General features: G+C 37.6%; 1 long non-coding RNA gene across 1 annotated transcript; it reads right to left on the bottom strand.

The window, feature by feature from the left end:
* Positions 1 to 1,334: 1,334 nt before the first annotated feature.
* On the bottom strand, positions 1,335 to 22,939 carry LOC121666827. The gene is made up of 3 exons (XR_006016809.1): positions 22,929 to 22,939; positions 11,829 to 11,831; positions 1,335 to 1,444 (listed from the first exon to the last, which is right to left on the bottom strand). It is a non-coding gene; the product is annotated as an uncharacterized LOC121666827 (long non-coding RNA).
* Between the last annotated feature and the right edge of the window lie 1,820 nt (positions 22,940 to 24,759).

Consider the following 24,759-nt stretch of genomic DNA (forward strand, 5'->3'; position numbering starts at 1 on the left):
AACCCCTGATGATTGGAGCTACAAATAATTTTAAAAGGCATGAATAGATTTTTCATTTATTATCTGTGAAAATCCACTCCCCATCTCCCATAACATGGATTTTATCAATTGCTCTTTCTGCCCCTTCTGGCCTGTTTATTTCAAACTGTAAACTAAATCACCACTGAATTATATTGCAACAGCCCTAATACCTCCTTGCTCTAATTTCCAGTCTATTTCTTCTTCTACATCTATGATTATTCTATTCTCCACTGTCAAGAAATGTGCCTTTTGATTTTCTTTGGTACCATCCTAAGTACACATTTTATTTCTATAACTATTAGATGAAATAATAATTATAAATGTAAGCTTTGATCTTCTCAATGGGATTAGTAATTTTATTCTTAAAAAAAATCAGAGGCAAAATGGAAAAAACTTAGCTCTTTTCAAATGCACTGTCATCCAGTTTTCATATTAGTGCACTTATTTCAGCACTATTATCTTTTAAGTTATAGAAGTAATTTAATCTAGTTGCATTTAAATCCAAGACTGAAGAATCCCGAGTCTTCAGGTCAGGTAAAGCGGGTAAAAAAGGGGAACGTGTAGAGCACAGATCCATCTCATTTATTCTTTGTTTTCTCTAGATAGAGCTGTTACAGCAGAGACTGATAATACATGAGAACAAAATGGCAAGAGGTAAGAAATTATTCTGTAGGAGCTCTTTCAAGTAATCAAAACTTCCTGAGAGATTAAGTGACCTATTTAGGAGTATTACTCCTAGGTAGAGTAATAAAGAAATTTTGGATGTTATAAATGAGAATCAGGTATGGAAATACAGTTCACTGATTAGATACTAAGGTAAGATTCCAATTCCCCCATCCTATCTAGACTATTTTTTGTTATTTCAAGAAATTCACTCATTCAGCACACTTAACTCCAGGAAACCACTCAGTAGAACAAATATAGGCATCTTATTTGTGTTATTTCTAAAGGTGTTGGAAATAGTCACAGACGTCTGAAAGATAAGACAGGACAGGACAGAGAGAGGCCTCTTAAGGCCAGAGAAATTGTTCAAAACAACAGCAGACCTCCTCATGCTTAAATACCTACTTCAAGGTAGTAATCAAGGGTTTGCTTCACTTTCCCACACATCATTATTCAGTGCCAACAGAGATGTCTTGCAATCCCATTTCACCCGAAGTCAATACTCAGATGGATGGAGTACATTGTATTTACAGTCAGAAACACAGAATCACAGAATCATTAGGGTTAGAAGGGACGTCTGGTGATCATCTAGTCCAAACCTCTGTGAAGGGAGGGTCACCTAGAGCAGGTTACACAGGAATGTGTCCAGGTGGGTTTTAAGAGTCTCCAGAGAGAGAGGCTCCATGAACTCCCTGGGCAGCCTGTTCCAGTGCTCTGCTACCCTCAATGTAAAGTTCTTCCTTATGTTAGGGTGAAAGTTCTTGTTTTTTTGTTTATGTCCATTGTTTCTCATCCTGCCACTGGGAAAAAAGGAAAAGAGTCTGGCACCATCCTTTTGGCACCCACCTTTGAGATACTTTCAAGTATTGACAACATGCCCTCTCAGTCTTCTCTAGATTAACCAGGCCCAGCTCCCTCAGCATTTCCTCATGGGAGAGATACTCCAAACCCCTAATCATCTTTGTGGCCTCCTCTGGATGCTCTCCAGTAGATCCTTGTGTCTCTTGTACTGAGGAGCCCAGAACTGGAAACTCCAGATGTGGCCTCACCAGGGCTGAGTAAAGGGGCAAGATCAACTCCCTTGACCTGCTGGCAATGCTCTTCCTAACGCACCCTAGAGTACCACTGACTCCTGGTCGCAAGGGCATGCTCCTGGCTCATGATCAACTTGTCATCCACCAAGACTCCCAGGTCCTTCTTGGCAGAAGTGGGAAGCAATCTACACAGCAGCCCTCACTGAAGGTCTGAACCACTGTCCAGCAGTATTTATCAGTGTCCCTGGCCATGCAGACAACCTAAACTGCTAACTGAAACTGATAGCTTAACTTGCCTTATGAATAAAGGTGTGTGAAATTAATGCCATAATCCTTTTCCTTTTTTCATGTTTCTGTTGACTGTCTTACCTCACAGAGTGATATGAGAAGAGATTCCCTAAAAGTTTTAGAGCTGTGTGGTGATGAGAAGAGCATAAATAAATTGTGTGGAGCAGTGCTCCTAAGTGAGAATTGGGTGACAGATGCCGAATTGAAATTTCTTTCAAAAAAATAAATAAAAGAGGAACACTCAGATATACAGATTTATGAGGCTTAGTGTTGAGGATGACTGTCTAAACTAACAATAAAGAAAAAGGAAATTTTTTGTTCTGTTACCCTTTGTCACTTTTAGATTTTCACCTGGTACTTGGCTCAGAGGATCACTTAATATAAATATATTAAGCTATTCACATCGCTCAAAGAAACTGGGTACTTATATGAGAAAGGGATATTTGACTATAACATTTGGTTATAGTTAAATATAGTTGGCAAATAAAGGCACAGTTGTATTTGTAGTGCAAATATGTATTCTCTCTCGCTCTTTAAAAATTTGACCAACTCATTGAACGCCTCTATTAAGTGAACCCCAAAGATTAACGACAACAGCACACGCTTTTATTTGAAATCACAATCTCCCTTCTCCTAAAGTTTTATGTGTAAAAAGAAGAAAAACAGTCTAACTTTCAATTAACATAACTACATTTATATTGTATGAGTGATAGTGGCAAAAAAGACAAATAACTGCTAATACTTAAGCAATAAATAAGTCATAGGTGTGAAATGACTTACAGATATCAAGGGAAAACTGGCTATAAAGAATAAAATACCTGTACAGATGTTGTGGATGACTACATCTGACAATTTTATTATCTGGTGAAGATGACATCTCCTCTGTGATCTTCAGTAGCAGAAGACACAAACAGTACAAGCTGAACTCAATATTTTGTAACAGTAAAAATTGTTAGTGAAAACACAGCACATGCCTAGCATGAAATGCAGACTTGGCTAGCTACATAGAAACTTTGGTCCATTTTGCAAATGAGGATATGATGATTAGATTTTCATGGATTGTAGGTGGGTTCCATCTCCTGTAATATTGAATATTTGCAGTGCAAGTAGCTATATCTGGGTCTGTGGTCAATGATGTTATTAGTAATCCCAGGGACTACTGGGCCATTCCAAAGAGTGAATGCATACGGTGTGCATGTCAAGTGTGTGTTGTACAGATTTGCTGCCAATGTGATGCCCTAATTGTTACATCATAAAAATAGCTATTAGAATCTAGGTCACATTGTAATGAGTAAGACAGCTGGTGTACAGTGCTGTAAGTCATGGAATTAATTTTACATTTGTAATATTTATTCAAGGAATTTTCTTTTTTGCTTTCTTCAGATTTTCTTCTCGTAATTTTTCTATTCTGCTTCTTTCTTGCAGAAAAAGGATCCTACACATAATCACATACACACGTATTCGTGTATTTATTTGACTAATTCAGAGACAGATCATTTCTGTCACAATGCAAAAAAATATTTTGATTCTCTATTATAAAAATATGCATTATTTAAAGAAATTCCTGTACAACTGAATGCTTGGAGCTTCACCAGGAACTACTCATCAGAACATTGCTTCAGTCTGAAAAGGAAATGGGTGGTATGGTTAGTAGCAGACACATAATTTGTGATGAAAATTAGTGGGAAAATAAAAATAATCCTTCTTAACTCTTTCAGTGGGAAATATTTCTCAGTGTTTCCATTAATTCTAATATCTCCTTCTACTTTCTCCCTCAGTCTCTCTTCTTGGTCAAGCACCTCTTTTATTACAGTGGAGATGGATAAACACTGAGATACAACAGCAGAGAAGGTGAATAATGGCTTGCCAGCATGCCGGTAGCCTTAGCATTTATTCATCAGCTGCTCCAAACAGACTTTTTAAAATGGGATGTAGAAAACAGGTGTTTGCTGAGGTGCAGGTATTCTCAGAACCTGCACATAAAATAAAAATGTTATCATAACTTGTGATTTTTTCTGTGTAAGACTGAGTAATCATTGTGAAGTAACCACTTACAGAAATACTCTTCCTCTAGTATTTCTAGGACAGCTGGAATTTACCCAATAGACCCAAATTAAATCTTTTTAGTTGTTTGGGAGATAACTTTGGTTCAATTCTTTTTCTCCCTTGAGGGAGTTAACTTCTTTCATGCAGCCATACAAGTGAGTTAGATTTCGTGAGTGGAAATTTTGGAAAATTAAAAGCAAAAGTAATGGGGCAGTGACAGGAACTAATAAAATTTATGAGACTGAAGACATTGAAAGATCTTCTTAGGAGTACCTAATGAAGCATAGATAGGACAATCTACAAATCCCCTATACAAAACTCTGTAATGGAGAAGAAAACAGAAGTTCTGCTAAACTTGAAATGGTTAACAAGGAAGGCGGACAGAAGGTAACTGGTAGAAATTTGTGTATGGATGGGAAGTCTAAAGGAAATATTTTTACTTTTTCTTTATGTCAACAAAACAAAAGTGTCAGGATTTTTATGATGTCAGTACTAAAAAAAAGGATAACAAATACTAAACTCTATGAAAAAGTCAATGCAGTGTAATTATATTTTAGAATATTTAAAGACAAAGTCCTACATAGATTAATACTGTGGAGACCCATAGTAACAGTCTGAAAAGGCAAAGAAAGGCAAACATGAAAATGTGTTAATGCAAGAATAAAGAGTAAGACCCTAGCTGTCTCAGCCAGTAGTCTGCCTCTTTAAAAATTCTAAAAGTTCTAGAATGAATGAAAGCCAAGAATTAGCAATTGAGGAGGAAAAGGGAAAAAAAAAAAAAAACCACAACCCCTAACTACCAAAGTGGACAACTGAATTTTTGCCTTTGCCAAAGGTGGAGAAAAATAAGAGAAACTCAGAAATGTTTCTTCCAAAAATACATTTTTTTAAAAGTTTGGAGATAGAGGAATTTGTTTCTAAGGCTGCAAATATGGAGGTTTTTGTGTAAAAAAAAAAGTAAAAAATGTATATTTACGAAGTGGTTTTTAGATTCACTTTTGAGATTAGGCAAAATAATCCAAAGGAATATCTCAGGAACTTCAGTGGATGCTCCAGCATTAGATGCAGAAAGATCTGTAAGAAATCATTCTTGTGCTGAATAATAGGCTCAGTAGATTTCATACTTATTTTCTCTTATTTCACACAGTTCTGGGTAGTGTTAAGGTGTGGGCCTAATTTTCTTTGAGATAAGGAAACCTGTTCCCTACTATGCAGGGATGTTTCTCCCCGCAAAATGACAGTGGCATAGCCTCCAGCATTATATTTCTTTTCTTTCAGTGATATGGGCATTTGTAAACAGTGTAATACTTAATTTCTGATTTAAGATACAAAAAGACAACCTTGACACTACTTATTTTTCCCTTTCAAACACTAAGTCTATCTGGAGAAAGATAAATATGAAGTCCGTTTTCTCAATAGAATTTATTATCATGTCTTCAATGCCTGTAGGTCTCAAGATGCCTAATATGTAACTAAAACTACAAATGATGACATGACTCATTGAATTTTAGAGCCCTTAATAAAAAAGTGGGGACAAAGCCCAATCACTACTATGAAAGTATATAAACTATTCAGTGAAGAAAATTCTTATCTTTTTATCATTAGCAGTGTGTCATTACCAAGATCTTTAAGGGTCTTAAAGATCATCTGCTTCAAACCTCCCTGCTATGAACAGGGACGCCTTCTACAAGACCAGGTTGCTCAAAGCCTTCATCCAACCAAGCCTTGAGCACTTCCAGGCATGGGTCACCCATAACTTCTCTGGGAAACCTGTTCTAGTACCTTACCACCATCCCAGTAAAGATTTTTTTCTTAACATCTAATCTGAACATACTCTCTTTCAGTTTGAAGCCATTTCCCCTTTTTCTATCACCACATGCTCTTGTAAATGGTTCTCTCCATCTTTCTCGTAGGTCCCCTTTAGGTTCTGGAAGGTGCTATAAGATCTCACTGGAGCCTCCTCTTCTCCTGTCTGAACAATCCCAAATGTCTCAGTCTGTAGGAGAGGTGCCTCAGCATCTTTATGGCCTCCTCTGAACTCACTCTAACATATCCATGCCTTTTTCATGTTGGGGGCGCCAGAGCTGGATGCAGGACTCCAGGTGGGGTTTCACCAGAGCAGAGTAAAGGGGCAGAAACACCTCCCTCAATCTGCTGGCCACAGTGTTTTGGGTACAGCCCAGGACATGGTTGGTTTTTGGCACTGTAAATACACGTTGCTGGGTTATGTTGAGCTTCTTGTCAACCAACACCTACAAGTCCTTCTCCTCAGAGTCTTTCTCGATCCATTTTCCATCCAGCCTGTATTTATGCTTGGATTCCCCCAGCCCATGTACAGGACCTTATAATGCTATAAAGATAAATCCTCGTGTGATTTATAAATTTATGCATTTATAGTAGAGTTATTACAATGAAATGGGTTGCTTCACTGAGCTGGTTTTTGCTGAGACAGAATTAATTTTCTTCACAGTAGCCAGTACGGGGCTGTGTTCTGGATTTGTGCTGGAAATTGTTGAAAGAGGAGTGTTTTCATTACAGCTAAGCAGTGCTTACACAGCATCAAGGCCTTTTCTTCTTCTCACTCTACCAGTGAGGGGGCTGTGGGTGCACAGGGAGATGGGAGTGAATATAGCCAGGACAGCTGACTCCAAATGACCAGAGGGATATCCTGTACTGTAGGCATCATGCTCAGCTTATAAACCTGTGAGAAGGAGGAAGGGGGAAATGTTAAGAGTGATAGTGTTTTTCTTCCCAAGACACCACTATATGTGGCCTGGCTGAGAATCCACCTGCCCATGGGAAACACTGAATAAATTCCTTGTTTTGTTTTGCTGGCATGAACAGCTTTTGCTTTACCTGTTAAACTAAATTTATGTCAACCCACAACTTTTCTCACTTTTAGTCTTCTGATTCTCTCCCTCACACCACCAGGGGTGAGCAAGTGAGCAGTTGTGTGGGGCTCATCTGACAGCTGAGGTTAGGTTAAACCACAAGGTTCACTGTTGAGAATTCTTCAGCATATATTTTTCACTCCAGTTTATTGGTTATAAGATGTCTCTCTTTAACAGTTTGTCACTATAACTGTGTCAAATTCAACTTTTGATAGCTATATTCTCTTTACAGATATTACTATTATGTTTAATTTAGTAAAAGAATAATTTTTCTATTATCCTCTGTTACTTCAAGTCACACCTTCTGTTGTTAATCAGCTGATACATTCCACTAGAAAACTGTGAAAAACTACACAGAGGAACTTCTCTGGAGCTTGACATTGCTTTTTCATGAAAATATGGTATTTATGGTATATGTTTAATAATTTCATAGTACTGTACAAACATTTAATTAACTTCAGAGTGTTACTTCACTAGTAAATGCATACTATTATTATTCTAGATAATAGTCATTGAGGTCAGAAAGCTGCATAATGATGATGACAGTTTCCCACTCCCACAACTTATTTTCATGCTTGAAGATTAATCTTGAATAATTACCTTCTAAACCTGAAAGTGGACATTTCTTAAAAAGAACATATGCAAATAGAACAAGATCTGAGTCCATTATAATTTAAATTATAAAATATTAGCTTTAAAATATACTAATGCACAAAAACAATCAGCCATCAGCATCAACTGTATGATAGCTGTACATAACTATTTCTCTGCATCAGGTGATTGAGCTATGTTGTGTTTTCTGGCATGTTTTGTTTTACATATAAATGTTAAAATAACTTCTATTTAAAATTGGAAGGGAAAGAACTCCCAAAGGAGTAGGTATTACTGTGCTGCTTATTTGTTTTCCTTTCTAGGAGAACATGACTACTTCAAGATTCAAGAAGAATCTGGGTTTTTTCTATGGAACTTAGTTCAGGATTTTTGATCCTTAGGCTTAGATTTATTACCCATTTATGCACATGATACTTTTACTAAAAAAATAGAACAAGTGTTTTATAGCTTCCTAGTGCCTTTCCTCCCTTTCAAATGTCTGAGAGTTGTGCTTCAACATCTCGGGGAATCAAGCCCAGAGATTTTAGGGGATAGAAAGGAGGCTGCATCCTTCTGCTCTTACTTCAATACATTTTATTACAGGGAAAGTGCCAAGCTCTCACAAAAATAGATATATTTTGCTGATTGAGGTATTTTTTGCTCCTATTTTTCTTCCTTTTTATTCTTCCTTGACCCTGCCCCTCCCCCCTTTTGATTTTAAATATACAATCAGCCCTTGCTAGTTTAGTGACCTGTGTAGAGCAGGTTACGGCTAACAGTAAAGTAACAACGTACCATTCTGAGATTAATGTTGTTATTCTTGTGATATAGGGACATCAAAAGCTGTATAAAAACACTGTGAGTGACAGGTGGCATTTGCTTTGTTACTGTGCTTTTGCACATGTCTGTGACATCTCTTCATAGACACAGTGGGGCTTTGATTCCTTCGTGTTTTGTATTCATGCAATTTCCACAGTGCTGCTATGGATCTACAGTATGCTAGGAATTGCAGAAATTCAAAGCATGCATGTAAAGGGATAAATGATAAATTGTTGATGGGGAAAAATGGCTGTGGTCAAGCATGGGAAATAATCCATGACAGATTTGTATTCCAGAATGTGTATAAACTCCCATGGGGAACATAAATGATCACTATTGTTTGTCCTACAATTTTCAACCATTCCAGAGAGGTTTCCTACTAATACTAATCTTAAAAATAGTTGGTCATTAACAAAGGCCACAAATGCACCCTCTCATAGCTGGGTGGTATATTTTAATCCTGTAAGTGTCATTGTGCCACTCTCTGTTCAACATTGGTTTCCCAGTTTAGTATTCAGAGAGCTAATTCATTTTGTTGCTGGCAGCAGTGCATTAATGATCAAGCTACAACAATGAACACTGTCTGCATAACAAATGTGTCTTTCTCAAGCTGCAGTAAATACAAAGTGATTAACATGAAATAACTGCTCCAGCAAACTGCTTCTCTGCTTTTAAATAGATACTAGTGTTTTTATTTAACCCTGCATTTGTCAGATATGTCTTGAATGGGCTTGTTTTCATTTATTTTTTGGAGGAGGTGCAATTGCTGCCTTGGAGCTTTATTTTATAGAGTGCATTCTCTTGGAGATATGCTGTTAGCATACTGGATGCAAATGATTATTAATACTCTGTTCTCTGCTTCTGACATTTACTAAGGTAGAAGCATCAAATAGAACTAAATAACATCATGCTCCTTCCAGCTAGCTTAATCCTGCCATCCTATTGGAGATAATGAAAATAAGGTCTGAGCAGGTTAATGTTGCAGTTGTTAATAACCTTTAAATCTAATAGAACACAAGGTGGAGTCGGTTTGCATCCCAAGTCAGACAGGAAAGTACAAAGAGAGAAGGTGGTGAACAAGAATAATCAAACTGAAGTTGCTCTCCCCTCACAGCTCCACCCTCGTCTTTCATTAATCCAGGCATAATGAAAGATCTGAGCAATGTCACTGTATTGTGAAAAGATGGGATTATTCTATTCTTAGAAGAAGTAAGACAGAGACAGAAACAGAGACAGAGACAGACAGGGACAGAGACGGAGACAGCTGATTTGACAGTCAATGTCCCTTATCCTTGTTGCCACTCAATCCCTGTTGGGGGAGCCCCTACCTGAAATGTTACAGCGAAAACAGAAAAACATAGCACCCTCCGTGAAACTCTTTGAAATGGTTCTCTTGTCATCCAGACAATCCTCTAAAGCCATGCTGTTCACATTCCTGCTGTCATTTCACTTCATCTCATGATAATGTGCCAGTAGCGTAGGCTTTCTACTCCACAACAGTCTTTTAGAGACAGTTTTATTAGAAGATGTTGTATAAGAGAGCTCAAGTATTCCTTTTATTTTTTTTCTTGCTAAGGCATTGCTATAAGGACTAGAAATTTTTTTCATTTACATCGTATATGTGTGGCATTTTTGCTATCAGTTTATAGAAATTGAATGGTTGCAATCTGGAAATACATGTTTTTACTGTTCTATGAAGGCCATTAAAAGGTTTGTCTCAGTGAAAAATAAACAGCACGATGGAAATGTGATGCATATTCAAGAATAATACAAAAGGAAAATCAGAAGAGAAAATTTTGCTTTCTTCAGGGAAATTGCAAAACCTATTAGCAATACGTTGGGGCTTTTTAAAGACATATGATCAACTCACCAGAAGTATTGAGTGAAACTTAGATGGCAGGGGGGAAACAAAGAAGTATCTTCAGGATCTGTTTAAAAATTTGAAAAATGTTCTTTTTTCATTCATTAAGCACAAGTCAGGTTCATGGAAGCCTTAAATCAAAGGAAAAAAAATACCTTCTATTCCTAAGGATCCAAATTGTGCATGTGTTATTAAAAAGGAAAAAAGATTTGGGAAAAAACTTTGCTTGGAGCAGGATGCATATGGACTTGTGACTATAGTATAACCTACCAAAACCCATGAGTAGTGGAGAATGGAATGGCTGGTAAATAGGCAAAACAAATTTCCTGAAATATTCCCTTGACAATCAGAGACTCAAATGTAATCACATTTGAATAGGATGAGATCAACAGAGAAGTGCTGGTTCAGAGAGAGGCATAAAGATCCCTATAATTACAGCTCTTATCTACCATTTCGATAAGCTAGGATAGTTTGAAAATAGCATCCAGGTAAGGTGAGGTGTACCTGCTGTGCTCAACAGAGGAAGGTCTGGAATATCTACAACCAAAGGACCTGCTGGCATTAAAGTAGTCACAAAAGAAGTAACATCTTCAATCTCCTGTTTTTGTGGTATGTTATGTGTGCAATGAACTGGCATAAGCACTTACTCCCTGCTACTTTACTCCCTGCTACTTTACTCCCTGCTTTTTCTGCTTCACACACTAAAGCTGGTGGTGTGCGGCAAGAGACTCTCTGACATAGCAAAGCTAGGTTCAGGAAGACTGAGAACACACAGCCATCTGGACCACAGGCCCTGCTAATATTTATCCCTGCTCTTTTAAAATTATGACTACTGAAATTTTAGTTGGTTAAATCAGATTAATATTAGGGCCATTCAGCTTTTTTTTCTTTTCGCTTTTCTTAAATTAGGAGTTATATGCCAAGCTTTAAATGACAGCCCACTAATGAAAAAATATACCTTTTTATGAAAATGATGGAAAATAGCACCATATCAAGAAAGCAAAGAAAAAACACAGGCTCAAACTCAAAGCTCTCATCGGTAAAACCAGTTTAAAATTATTTCTATATTAAACAAAATAAATGAATCCCAACAGACTGAATTATTGAAGGAATCAAAAATTTAAAAGTATGAAAGAAGTTCTGATTGCCATGCACTGACGGTAAGACGAAGGTATCAAGTCAACATCAGTTTTCAAAGAAGGTTGTTCAACTAGCAATAAACTGCTGTGGGCCAACAGTTACTGTTTCTGCAGGGGTTTATTGCCAGAGGCGTAGAAATTCTGATGAAATCAAGGCACAGTTTTTGAACACCATGGATGAAGCCATACGGAAAAAAAAATCTCAATTATTTTACAAAGTCCAGTTAAATTTTACATGAATAAGGTAACTGTTATTCTTTGCCTAAACTAAGGATACTTGGCAAGCAACATACCCCTGCACCCGGTGCATTCTTACAAGGTATCCTGAGCATTTATGGTAAGATCATTAAAGAAAATATGATGGTAGTGATTGGATTTTTTAAAGAAAACTTCCAAGTATCCATTTTGAATCTTCCTTTCTCTGCTCTGACTTTTGACTGGAGCAATATTAGGTCATAAAAGATTTTATTGACACATGCTTTGTGGCTACTCAAGCAGGAAAAACATCTGTGTACTGGGGCTGAGATAAAGACTTTTAACCATAATTAATTTTACTTCTAGATCTTTTCTAACTTGCTTAATTCATACAGTTTTTGGTTGGGTTTTTTTTCATTTTTCCTTCTTTTTCACTTGTTCACAGAAGAGTCAATGCAAAGAGAAAACATCAAACAGGTCAAATTGAATAAATAGTTTTGGCCTTGTGTTGGTGCTGTTAGCATACTCTCTCAAACCGCTTAATCTTATACTGTTTGATGTGAACATCTTTCTCATCCAGGTTCTACCTTTTGCAAAAAGTTTCCAACATTTACATTGCTGACTTTTTTTTCCCCAATTTTGATTAAAAACCCCCATGTTATGTAGCTTTTCTTTTCACCTTTATTGTCAGCTAAGCTATATTTTGCATTATTTACCAATAGAAAAAAGTTTAAAGTCAAAACTCAAACTGTTTGCTATAAAATTGCATTGTGTCCTATTACAATTTATGTTGACTGGATGCCAAATTGTGCTCTGTTTATACAGTCTCCACTGGAGTTCCGTGGTCTGTGGTAAGCTACATAATATTTGGGGATAGCAGAGTTTTGAACAGCTTTTGGCAAATACTCTGAAACATAAATAAGAACCATCAAGGAAGAAAAGAGTACTAGGACACCACATAAAGGTTGCATTAGTAGAGTCATGATAAATTGAAAGTTTACTGCTTGGTCTTTTATTCATGTGCAATCACTGGGGAGCATCGGGCTGCTGAAGTAAACATCACGGATGGAAGAAACACACAGAGCACATTGTTCTGCTACAAGCAGGAGATGATTTGGGAATTTATCAGGATATTCTTAGTGATTTTTCTTCTCTAGTGCCAGGCAACAATTTCTGCCCAAATACGGTTGCAGATTCTTATTATCTTGCTTATATTTCTTCTGAGTTGCGATGGTAAAACAGGGAAATCCAGAACAATACTATGTCTTTACTAGTATGAAATTTTAGTATTAAGAATAGTTGTCATATGATATGATGCATCACACCAGAAATACTGATTGATAAGGAAAATCTTGTGCCAAAATTTATTTTAAGCTATTAGTTCATGGAAATATTAAAAGGCAGAAGCTCTTTTGTAAAAATGTATGATGGTGATTATGTTTTAAATGTCCATACTTTGCCATATTCTTCTTATAAGAAGAGGTAAATATTTGCTTCAGTAAACAAAGACACTTTTTTTTTAAATTCGTGTCAGAAAACTGTTTACAATAAGTCTATAAAGAAGAGTTTTGAGCAGCAAAAAAGTGATGAAGTTACTGTATTTTTTTTCAGTTTTCTGTTAGATAAAATACACATGTGGATCATATTACCAATGATAAAAATAAGAAAGAATGAAAATTTAAAAAAAAAAATAAACACTCAGCTCTCACCAGTAAAACTTCCACTGGTTATGGGTTTGGGTCTTTTTGTTTTACTTTGTTGGATTCTTACTGTTCCTACTTACTTGTAGGGTGAAGGGAGATGAGGCTCCTGACAACCTGTTTTGATGCCTCTTGATACTGAAGTGATGAAGAGCTGTTGGATTCCCACTGGTTACCCCTGTGGATTAATGAAGGGTGAGACGGAAATTGCAGAGCTGCCATGCAGAATGACCTTACCTGATGAGACTGTTCTGCCTTCACTGCAGTAGGTGAGAAGGGCAGGCTGTATGCAGCAGGCTGGTTTTTCTGTACCTTAATGAGAAAAATTGACCTGTTTATCCACCAGCTGTCTTCTTTGTTTTTGATTTAAGTCACTTTTGGAAAACATTTTCTGATCTTAAATGTCGTATTAAAGCTGAATCCTGCAACGAATGGCTTATTGTCAGCAAAATCTGGTGGATTGCTACAAACTATGGGAAAACACCTGCCAATAAATGGATTTATAACGCAATGATATTCACAGACCTCTTCAAGACACATAGTATTACTGACTTAATTTGTATGGTATCAGTGAACAAGAGATCTTTTTTCCCACCTACTAAACTGCTTTTATTGTCTTATTATAAGCATTTTGTATAGCCTAGCTTTGCTTTTTATTTTTCTATTGTATATTTCAAAGATACTTGGGTGAAAAAATTAAAGATGAAAGCCTCCAAATTACAAGTGTAGGGGGGGGGAGGGTTTAATGTAGGAGATAAACATTTTGATAACATGACTATGCTTGGCTTTCATCTCATACTAAAAGATAAGTATTTTCTAGTACATGTAATAGAAAGACAACCTTTGTCTATCAGATTGTACATGAAAAAGAGCATTTTTAAGGTTACTGTATCAAACATTGAAGAGGTAGGAAATGCAAAAGTAAAGGTGTAATGAACAAGTCATTTAGAATCAAGGTAAACTGAACGATTACCCATTTCAGTGCTCTTTTTCTGGTTTTCACAGTTCTTGAATCTAGTACCTTTTTGCAGTTCAAATTTCTCCCCAGACACTCATCTCAGCATCTGATTCCTCATTCAGCCATTAGACTCCTGCTGCTCCTTGATTTTCCTTACTTGTTTCCAAATCACAGAAACATAGCAGTCCTTCTCTTCACCAGTTCTGTATCAAGCTCAGACTTTCACTCTCCCCATCATCCAGGTTGTCAATAAACAGATAAAAAATCACTACCAACAGTATTCATCCCTGAGGGATATCAGTGTTAACCATCCACCACTGGGACTTTGCACTGCTCATCACAACATTTTGCCCCTGATGATCCAGCTGGCTTTCAGTTCACCTTTTAGCTAACTTATCCAGTTCATATGTCGACAGTTTGTCTGCTAAAATACTAAGGGAGACCACATAGAAGGCTTTACTAAACCCCAGGTAAACAACACACACAGCTCTCTGTTGGCCCTCAGTGCGTCATCTAGCAGCAAAAAGTAGTAAGTTTTGTCAGGCACTATTTCCTTTACATAAAACTATGCTGGCTGATTCCAGTCACCTCCGTGCCTTCTCCAAGGCTGGCAACCACTTCCAGCATTAATTGCTCCATCATCTTCCCATGTATTTAAGTGAGGCTGAGATGTCTGTCTCCCTAGATGCCCCCTTCTGCCCTTCTTTGAAGATCAGTGGGAGCTTTTCCTTTCTCTCATTTTCAGGAATCTCCCCCAGTCACCATGATCTTTCAGATCATAAATAGTGGCTTCACAGTGACATTGGCCACATCCCTCAGCGCCCTCGGATGCACTGATTTGATCCCATAGACTTGAGTAGGCCCAAAAATCTACACTGTTCCCTCACTCCATCTTACTCCATCATTGCTCTGCATAGTGCTTGTTCCCACGTACTGCCACCAGACCTGTGAGCAAGCTTTCACCTTACCAATGAAAAGTAAGGCAAAGCAGGCAGTGAGAATCTCTGTCTCAGCCTTTTTTTGGCTGCCCATTTTTCAAAAGAATCCTTCCTTTTTTCCCAACACATCTCTTACTGTTTTTGACTACATCTGAGCTTTGGCTTCCTTAACTCCTGTGTTTTTGTAGAGATCATTTAACATTGCAAGGTAACTTTCAGCAGCATATCATACTTTTTCTGGCACCCTACACTGTCAGACAAAAGTCATTTTATTAAAGCCTTAATCTGCAGATGGCTGATACAGCCCTCAACATCCACAGACAAACTATCTTTTACAGTATACACTATACGGAGTTATTTGCTGTAGGCCATTTCCACAGCCACCTTAACCTCTCTCCTACTCCAAACACAAAACTTTCAGCTTGTAAAAATTATCCTAGATCTTAAAGTTTTTTTCTAATGCAATGTTTTAAGCAGCTATATTTCAGTCCACAGGTTGCTTACTAATTGTGTGCTGAGGGTATTGGTTTTAGCAGTATCTTATAATTCACTGATCTTCATGTAGCAGCATATAATTCCCCTCTACTATGATGTTTCAGACATCCTAGTGCTTGGCAGAAATCAGTCTTGACAGCTCCCTCAGACTCTGGGACTTTGTGTAGCATCAGCATTCACAGGGCAGTTAAGTTCAGTTAGCAGGCAGTGATATATGTCAGTATTGCCATACTTGCACCACATGATTAGTAAGGACAGTCCAAGTCTCTCAGACTAATTCACTTACCACTTTGTCATATCTACAGTATGCTTTTGCCATATACATAGCTGTTGCTTAAAACTGTTGTGAATCAGTAAGCGCTCCCTTCCTCAAGCATTTCTGGAGTGGGGTCCACAAGACAACAGTGAGTTTCCAATAAAAACCTGAAAACAGCACTGCAATATTTATTTGTTTAGTCTCTAGGTTTAGCAAAACTCCATTAGACAAGAGCAAGGTGGGTAGTCAAAGACAGTTTTTCATGGAAACACTACAAAGTGTTTGCATATGACATAATAAAGTTTGAACAGATAATGATTGATGGGATCAATATCTGTATCTAATCTATGTGGTATTAAATATAATGATCCCATACAGATTCTATTATTTTATATATAGATATATAATTATATATTATCTATAATATATGTTTCATATATATTATATAGTTTTGGTGTAGGTGTCCAGAAGTTGGTGGCAGGGTGGCGTCTGGGAGTAAGAGGCCAGGACCTACCCTGAGCAGGACACAGCAGATTCCAGCTGGCTCCAACAGACCTCAGATGGTGGTGCCTCTGTAAAAATATACCTAAGAAATAGCAGAACACCACACAGTAGAAAAAAGTGAGGGAAAAATGTGTGAAACAGCCCTGCAAATACCAGGAGAAAGAAAAAAGGGATTTAGTGTTCCAGTAGCTAGGGTAGAGAAAGGGCTGCACTGGAGCAGATACCCATGCTGCAGTCCATGAAGAATTCCATGCTGGCACAGGTGAATGTGCCCTGAAGAAGCTGCAATCCATGGGAAAGGCTGTAGACATTAGAATCAAGTTCCTGAGGTTCAGCAGTCAGCACTATCTACATAGTCCTAACTGCATCTTATCAAACCCTGAGGCTGCTGGCTTCTCAGGAAGAATGCCTCGACATTTGGGTGGTGAGAGCAATACACATGGCCGTGCTGGTGAGCCTCAGTAAACACAGTAGGCCTCTATAGATGATATATACATGTCATATACAACTTGATCTATGTAGCTTATAGGCATGACGCACTCTTACCCAAACCCTTCTTTTTTGTCACCTTTTCTCTTCTTTTGACAAAAGGCCACAACCATTCTTTCCAAACTCTGTCATGCTCTGACTCATTCAGAGGCATATGCCAATGGATCTGGTCCATTAGAGAACAGGCCTTTGTCATCCTGAAAATCAGTGACATTGCCTCCAGACACCTGGGGCAACCTTAGAGTATCTATGAAGAATTTAACATAATTTTTAGAGAAAGGTAAATTCTGCATGCCAAAGGAGGGGCAGAAATTTGCAGTAGCTTGGAGATATGTCCCAGTGCTGCCCCTAACTTCTTGGCTAGGAAGGTGCTTCTGACTATGCCAAGACATAGAGTTATGACTGCAAATCTCTTCTAGGACAGAAACTCCTGCTGCACTGTTAATTCTGAGGGAGACCTGTAGGGATACATTACTTTCTTGGCAGCACTAAAGAGGCAATCTGGACATGTTCTGTGAGAGATAGAAAGATAGATAAGACTGGAAAATGGAATAGTTACTGCCTTACATTTTCAATAACATCTGGCTTGAACCAAAAGCTCACAAGACTCAAGTTCATTGAGCTGCAGTCTGACCAAATGGAACCATTGCTGGCACTTAAGAAAGAGCTCAGCATCACCAGTCACATCACAGCATCTTTCTCTTGCATAAACATGTTAGCAGGAAGTGTGGAGTTAAGCTTGAACATATTGTGAGGTTTTGACACAATTGTCCTGCTCTATCCCTTTGGCTGCTGTGCATTTTCATCTTCTTCTGTCATTTTTTCTGTCATGTGGGTGGCGGAATACCCAGCATTGTCTAATTGATGTCGTAGGAAATCTAAGAACTTGTGTTCTAAAGAAGGCTTACAAACAATCCTGAGATTTCAGGTTAGAAACTGTTGGCAGTACATGGAGACAGGCACAGTGGTAGATTGTTATCTGGAGGAGTCCTGCTCATTGACTCTTTGCCAGACATGAGAGACTGCAGCCTGTCTTCTCATTCTCCTCTTCTGTCCTCCTCTTTGCATCCACTCCAGGCTAAATAGAGCTTAAGAAGTGGGCATGTGGCTGTGATCTTAGTTACATTATTTTTAAGAGCTTCATACACAACCTTTCCCTACTTATTCCCATTTTACATAGATGAAATCCCTGATTTCTTCTGTTCTTCTGAAGAACTGCACATATTTTTCTGTTTGTACTATAGCTTGTTAACAAGTAGGAATTTTTGTCTTTAACATCTACTATAATAAATTGCTGGTTTTTTCCTCATCTTATGGATGTGTAACCTAGAAACATGTGGCTCTTTTTTGCAGAAATTAATGTAGCGATAATGACATCCACTTTTCTTACTATCAGTCGGTCATTAGGTAGAGGTCCTTATTGAAATCAATAGGAGTTCTACATAAAAGAAGATGTTTTACCATCCCTTTGTTATCAAAGTAGGGAAGACATTTTTTCCTTTGTTTTCTCATTAATATAAATTACAATTTCATATGACTTTTTTTCAAGACTAGTATTAGTGTTATAGAATTCCATATGAAAATCTTTTTGCAATCTAAAATAATTTATCTAAGTTTAATCTTTCATCTCACATTTGTAAGGTATTGAAAAGTGATCAAACAGAGGGCAGTAATTTATTTACTTACCATAGCTTAGAAGAGAGAGTATCAAAGTATCAACTACTACAATAAAAAGTACCAGATTCCACAGCTAATTTAATACTGTCCTGTGGCTTCATTAAGAAGAAGGTATGCATGCAAAAATATTGTGCTTTTCCAGCTGACTTTATATGCCAAATTTGTAGTGCTGCTAATGATGTAAATAAAAGGAAAAGAAATCCCTGCAGGATCCTAGTTTGTTTGCTCATATGAGAGGTCTTATTAAAAGAATGACTATTGTGTACAGGTATTCCACACCATTTTGAAAACTAGCATTAAAATAAGGAGTGTAGTTGGGAACACACAAAATTTTCTAGCTTTATCCTACAACCAGAAGTATGTTGCTATGAAATGAAAGTAAAACATTCAATTATTAAATCAAAAAATAACATTCCTGGCTTTCCATAGCAGATTTTCATTTAATAATTAAAAATTTGTTTCAAGCAAACAATGCAAACATTTATTTTAAATATTTGAGTGGCAATAATGCTGTGGCATTATTTTGCATGCCATTTCATTTTATTATCTTCTTTATGTGCTTCATGCTAGTTACATGTGATCTAAAAGCTTAATAAAACACATTTTTAGATCTTAAAATTAAGAGGAATATAGTAACAGCTTAATGTTTTTGATAGATATTTATCAGCATAAGAGGGAATTCTTACTTTCCCAGATTGCTTTGTTCGAGAAACTGTGTAAGGATTAGAAAGTGATTATAATACAGTAGTCACTGATCATATTAACACATTAAATTCATTTTCAGAAAGTCAGGAAGGAAAAGAGAGTTACTATTTTGCTTTTAGAAAAATACTATACATACATAACCATACATAACCTCCATACAAAACAGAATGATTCAGAAAATTGTAAAATGTCAAGGAAGTTGGGTGGGGTGGGGCAACCCATGCAAATAATTATCCCGAAGAAGCACTTAACTTCAACAGACCCCCGTCCTTCCTAAAAGTTATTGTCCTTCCTAAATTAATTGCCTCTAGCAGCACACTGTAGGAGTCTGGACACTCCTGGAAAAGCAGGACTGATGAATCTCGAATTAAAAATACAGATCTTCTCTTAAAAAAGTACTAAATGCATCTGTGCTGGGAGAGAGGGAATAAAATTGAGAGGATCAATGAAGCTTTAATTTGTCTTTACTATTAGCCTATGGTGAATATGTTGCCATGGCCCATCATGGGGTCATTCAGCCCTAACTCACCAGTACTGAACGGGTTTGCTTCATCCTCTGAAAGAAACTTTAATCCAGAGGACAATGTTCTATGCAGACCAGTTGCATCGTCATTGTTGGGAAAGGAGACTTTAGACCAAGAAGTAAAAATCACTCTTTCCCTTATACTATTGCCTTGGGAGGCTGACAGCTCTTGCGCTGGCAGATTTTCCGGCCTGATGCTGCGCCTAGCCCATAGAATGTCCCAACCTTCATACCCATAAATTATGTAGTGTTGACCAGATTAATTGCAAGATATACAAAGATAGATGTGGTTTATCTATTTATTCTACTTCTGGTCATGACCCCTTGATTTTTCTTTTGATTTCTTAGAAGGCATTGGTTTACTTCAAGAGTTTCAGCTTTTCAAATGAAACTGCAGTGGTGGTTTGGAGTAGCATAGGCTAAGCCCCAAGGGAACCTCTCAGGAAAAAACTTCATTCACTGCAACACTTATAATTAGTATTTTATGTAAAAATGGGAGTGTATATTTTTCTGTTACATCCTTCTTTTTCTAATATGTCTTTAATTAAGCATCTCACAATGGAAAGGATTGCTTGGTCATATAGCTGTGAATTAATTGCATATTGTTACTCTGGCATTAAAATGAAATTGCAAAGTTCTGTCTGTGTTTGTCAAATAAAAAAAAAAAAAAAAAGCTTTTCCAGCTAGACGTTGTCTAGTCCAGGCAATTTGTAACTGAGTTTTTAGCCTGCCCTTCATTCAGGGTGTTTGCTCTCATCACTGCTGCATGGGTGAGGTAACGTGCTTGAAATTCTGACTTCTGGCTAGGATCTTGAGGAAGCTTAGAAAATTATCTGCAAAAAAACCCCAGTGTCTCCAGTTTAGTCCAAATTTAAAATTTTTCAGAAATTTTAAGTAGCCAGGAAGATAGATCATACTGGCATTCTCATGCAAATTGCTTGTAATAGCAACAAAGCTAAATACTGAGTATTGTGGGAATGCTCTGCAGACTCTTACTTTCCACTGCTGCATGTAAAAAACGAGCTATCTGACCCATTGAAGAATGTTAAATGTACATTAGACTCTGCAAGCTATTTCTTACTTCTCTGCAGAGCTGCAAAATACTGTATGTGTGTTTAGTTGTGTTCGCTTGCATGTGTACTGTGTGTATCAATTAATATGTGACAATCTTTTAGCTGAAATGCATATGATGAGAGAAAGTAGGTGAATGGAGGAAAAAATTCAGTTTTCTGCTAATGACTTGTGAGTGCATTAACTTTCCAAAGGGGCACAGAGACTTGTATCTGTACTACAGAAATTTTTTTTTGAATTTTGGATTTTTGAGACATGTTCTTCTTTATATAAAGATTCTTTCTTTTTCTTTGCTACTAAACTATTGATGAGCAGGCTGTTTTCTAAATAAATTCATAATTAATAGAAGACAGAGCTGGAGGAAATAATTACAAGAACATGACTAGAAGCCGACTTTTTTCTCAGTCTTCAACTACAATAATTCCTTTATTGTAAACCAGAGGCTTTGAAAAGGATTTTCCTAAGTGAATTATGGAGAAGAAAAGAGTAAGGTCTTTAAAAGTGAGAAGGAATATGGAGAGTTTCTGGTAACATTTGTTTTTTGGATGAATCAGTCTAGTTATGATTGGGTTTAGAGCTAAGAAAGGCTGAAGGATGGTTTTCAAGAAACACATAATAAACCACTAAACCAGATATAGTATTTGAGAAGCAAGGAATTGCAATACAAACTACAATACTTTAAAATCTTCTGATAGTATCCATAAAACTGTAAAATCCTCTAACAGTCAAGAATTTAAGCCTCAGGCAGTGTATGAACAGTAAACATTTAACAAAAACAACTCCCATCTCATTTTTCCTCCTCTTACTTCATGCAGTTTAATTTGTTTTATTGTTTCATATTTCAGTTGATCGCACACTACCTTTTCCCTCCCCACAATACTAGTCAAGAAAGTGTATGGTAATTAGATAGCATGCCTCTGGCACAAGTTGTTCATTGCAGTGGAGTCAGAAGGAATTTCTTCCAGTGCACAGTTCAGAGTTTCATTCTGGGATAATTTAATTTCAAACTCCTTTGTATTTTGTGTGGTGAAAAAACAAACTAAAAACTCATCAAAGGAATAAACATGAGGGAGGGGAAAAGAAGGAATTGAAGGTGTTTTTTCCTTAAAGCAATGAAAACTAGGCATGCCTGAAGGCACAGATGACCAAATGAGGCCATGCCACTGCTTCTGGATTTAGAGTGAACCCTCCAATTTTATTTTCACTGCATATAGATTTTTTTTAATGCCCACTTACATTCTTTCCAATTCCAGCACTTCTCCCAGCTGAATACATCTTTTCCCAAGCAAACTCCCGTAACTAATCTTCAGAGATTTTTCCCACTAGAGTGAGCATCCTGGTTTTCCTCTGCATATCTTTTAAACTAGGCAGCAGACATCTCAGGAACCTCTGTGATACAATGCTATCTGTTCAGGACAGAAGTCTTAACAAAACTTATCTTAAAGACAGATTCTCCTGGAAGATTTCTAAATATGTCCATATAGAAAAAGGCAGCAGGAATAACATAGATGGGAGGGTAAATCCCATCTCTGTGGCTGTTCAAGACAGTCCCCTTTCAAAAAGAAAATGAAGTTCCATTCTACCTCCCTCAGGCTCTAAAAGTTAGTACAGCAAAATCTTCATTCACAAACTGTAGCTGGCCTCCAAGCAGGTTCAGAAGGTATTTTTAGTGCTTGAGTTTCTGATTTCTCAGGGTCTTTTTTGGAGCACGTGTCCAAGAAAACCTATGAAAGACTGATAACCTTCATCTTTTCAGACATGCCTATGGTACATAAATAAACAGTTGCTTTAGTGTGCAAATTTACCTAAACTAAGCCGACCACAGGACAAAATGTGCTTGGGGGATATATTTTGCATTAATTCATTTTTAGAAATGTCAACAAAGTCTTGAATTCCTCAGAATTTCCGGGTGAATCTGGCAATACAGTTATTTTATAATTTTGCAGGTATCTACATAGATCAAGAGAGATGAGGCAGGCAGCAGACACCCCTCTTAATAGCATTACTCTGCCAGGACTTCCCTGAGGGAGCCAGCAAAATCTTCTAACTGGCCCAGCACCTGACTTTCAGTAATGATTACACAGTGGCAAAAGAGATATCCTTAGCATGCAGATAGCGCCAAATCTGCTCCTGGTTTGGCTGCATCCCTGGAAAAGGGATGCATCCCAGGAACCATAAAGAGGATGATAGCAATATTTTTAGTCATCCTGAATGGTAGATATTGTATGTAAGCCAGGCTGCATGTTGCTGGGCAGGACTGTGACAGAGGTGGGAGAACTGAGTTGGCACATGGCAGACTCTGGCTAGGAATGAGTGTATTGACCTACAAGTGTTGTAAGTTACCCACAGCATGTGCAAGACATATCTGGATTAGCTTACTTATGTATACTCATAAATTAACTAAAATTTGGCCTGGATGTGAGACAGCTCTATGTGGGTTTCATCAATCTACTCCTAGATATTTGTCTTGCTCCAAGACCATGCAACTGTTTAGAAGTGACCTTTGGAAGTCAGTTAGTCAAGGCACAATTAAATTCAAAGTTAAATCAGATTGCTTAATCAATCAAGTTTTGAATATCTCTGAAGACAGATTCCACAACCTTCTGGGGCAATCTGTTGCAGTGTTTTTAACAAGTTTTGGATGACTTTTTCTCCAGTCAGAATTTTTAGTTTTGTAACTTGTTTCACCAACTGCTTTTTTAATTTCTACCTGAAAATAGTTCAGCACTACTTTTTCTATAGTCACTCAGTAGATACTGGGAAAAAGCAATTAGATCCCCCTTTAGCATTTTTTTCCTCAAGGCTAACTTCTCCACCAGCTTTCTCCAATTTATCATTATTTCTCTTGCAGCAGGGAGCCCATAAGTGGTACAATATTCAAGATGAAGACTCACAACAGGTAAGTACAAAAGAAAAATAATTTCCTCCAACCTGCTGGCTGTAATCCTATAATACAGTCCAATATTCAATTAGCCTTAATCTCTGCAAGATGTACTTGTGATTCAGTCAGCAGAGCCTTGTTCTGTGGAGCTCCTTAGCTAGCCAGTGCCCTGCCAGCACGGACACATGAAGCTATGCTATAAGTAAACCTATGTCCAGCCGTTTATGAACAGTCATTTTTCTTTGCCACCATTTTGCTTTGGACCTGACTGACCACATCAGTTTGTCCCATGATCACTGGAGCATTGAAAATATCTCTTGCTATCATTATCCCTGCTCTGCTCAGACTGTGTCCTGTTTCAGCAGTGCAGCACCCTCCCTAGGCAGTACTGGGTCACATGTGACTCCCAACTCACCTGCCCTGGAGAGGAGCCCTGCTTTAACTGCGCCCAAAAATGGGAGGGACATGACTTCCACTCAAGTCAAAATCTGCTTGTCTGAAATCTGAGATCTTCAGTCTGCAGCTGGTCTTACTGCAGTTCTTAAAATGTAAATTTTGCCTCTTCATAGTCACTTCAGTCAAAGCTGTCATCAGCTAATCAGTTTTTCTTTATTGGTGTGTGCATAGCAGATAATCCAATGCACTTTCCATTTCTGTCCTTTCAGCACAAATATTTAACAATTGTACCTGGCATACTCCAGAATTTTCTGGGTCAGCATGGGTTGGAAGTTCAAAGTTTCCTATGGAAAAAGTCATGTGATTATCAGGCTTTCCTTAGCATTTCAGTTTGCGGACAGGGCGTGCAGGGGATAGGAAGCATGGGGCAATTGTTTGAGAAGGCAGAAGAGTCATAAGATGTGCAGCAGAGGGAATGTCCATATCCAGGAAAAGAAGGTTAAACTTTTCTCCATTTTGTGTTTGTACTGCACACTGCCTACAGTTAAATGCTGAAAGAGAAGATACCAAGGATTTCAGAGATACATACAAGTTTTGCACTACACTACCCTTCAAAAT

This window comes from Corvus kubaryi, unplaced genomic scaffold (assembly GCF_017639235.1).
Source record: "Corvus kubaryi isolate FWS band 111438036 unplaced genomic scaffold, C.kubaryi_AGA036_p1.0 133, whole genome shotgun sequence".
In the NCBI taxonomy this organism is placed as follows: domain Eukaryota; kingdom Metazoa; phylum Chordata; class Aves; order Passeriformes; family Corvidae; genus Corvus; species Corvus kubaryi.